General features: G+C 40.4%; 1 protein-coding gene across 3 annotated transcripts in view; it reads right to left on the bottom strand.

Moving 5' to 3' along the window:
* Nucleotides 1-1,203: 1,203 nt before the first annotated feature.
* The window catches only part of EIF4G3 (eukaryotic translation initiation factor 4 gamma 3), a 279,210-nt gene continuing 278,926 nt past the window's right edge, over nucleotides 1,204-1,487 (bottom strand). For all 3 annotated transcript variants that reach the window (XM_006924482.2, XM_015598927.2, XM_015598928.2), the window contains one exon: nucleotides 1,204-1,487. This exon is cut by the window's right edge and continues 723 nt beyond it. The gene's annotated coding sequence lies outside the window, so the exon portion shown is untranslated.

The raw sequence follows: 1,487 nt of genomic DNA, 5'->3' as shown, positions 1-1,487 counted from the left end.
ACTGCTGCCAACATCTAAAAACCTACGTCACTCAGGAGATTCCTGGGCCAGAATCCTCTGCATTTTGATTCCGGTAGCTGGTAAAACTCAGTATGTCAGAGAATCAGGTTGCGCCTTCCAACTGAGGAATCCCAGGCAGGGCTCGCAGCCAGACCCTGAAACGGCTTTTCAGGCCCCATCTGTTATGACAGATGCTGTCACATGCCTGTCACAAGACTTTCAGAACTTGGTCCTTTGAGCACAGCTTTTCACCACTGTGGAATGGACTCTGTATGTAGGCTCATGTCGTGGGATCCTGCATTGTGTTCAACTGCACTCTGAAGAAAACTTTTTACTGGTATGGAAAATTTTGTTCTTGTGCTTCACAAATCTTGCCAAGTCTCTTAATGTGAAATTTTCTTCAGAGATGGAAGCCAGAAAACTCTGGTTATCCAGATACAAAATACAAAGACTATTTGGGAGCAGCCTGGCTTTCTTCATAAATACATTTTGTAGGGTGATGGCCTACAAACAAGTGAAATGGAAAACCATCTGTAGAGACGATAACTTCGTAAAAGAAGAAAAAACAATCAAAAAAGCACAGCACTCAGATATCTGTAGGAGAAACAGAGGCCCAAACCACAGTTGGTTTCATACTCACCAGAATGGCAGGAGTGAAACTGAAGTTGGGGGGACAATGTGATTTTCACACATGATATCCGTTTGGTTTTAAACCTCACACCCACTTTTTAAAAAGTGTAATTTAGATTTGGTTTCTTTTATTCATTAGAAGACATCTTTGGTGGTAACTGATGATTTTAAAGTTAGGGGTAGTTGTAGTCTCAAAGTGAATTAGTGTCCGTAGTCCTAACACATACAGTGAAACACTTAAGTTATTTAAAAAATTGCCCTTAGGTTCAATCCCACCCTGAACGCATTTCTATCTGGTTGGTGTGGGGAAGAAGCTTCCCCTGGATCTCCAGAGGGACTCTCCCACCCAAGCACAAGTGGCCTCCCACAAAGTAGCTTGCCTCTTCCAACTACAGACACACACACACACTCTCTCTTTCTCTCTCTCTCTCCTCATCCCCTGAATGCCCCCACCCGTCATTTGAATTAGACAACGAAAAGCACTTCCCAGAGATGGGCACACAGCAGCAGCTGTCAAAAGGAGAAGTCACTTTACTTTCTTTTAAACTTGCAATGTTTGTCTTTATTTTGTTCTTTATATTTTGAAAGTGAAAAGAAATAGTATTGAGTCAATTTGTTTTTTTGTTTTTTTTTTTTAAATATTTGTTCTATGTATTTACAAGCCTTAAAGTTGCTCTAAAGATTTCAAAAGTATTAAGAGTACTCTCCCCAGGGTAGCACTTTTTTTTAAAACAATTCTTGGAGTTCTCTGGTCCACAGCATTTCCTTCTGTTCCAAGGTTATGTATGTTTTGAGATTACTATTGTGATTTTTTTATTTTCTGAAGCAAGCTGAGAGGCAGGCAGAAAGATTTGATG

The sequence above is a fragment of the Pteropus alecto genome, unplaced genomic scaffold, assembly GCF_000325575.1.
Source record: "Pteropus alecto unplaced genomic scaffold, ASM32557v1 scaffold39, whole genome shotgun sequence".
NCBI lineage: Eukaryota > Metazoa > Chordata > Mammalia > Chiroptera > Pteropodidae > Pteropus > Pteropus alecto.
Note: the sequence above shows the minus strand (reverse complement) of the source record. Positions and strands in the feature narration are given on the sequence as shown.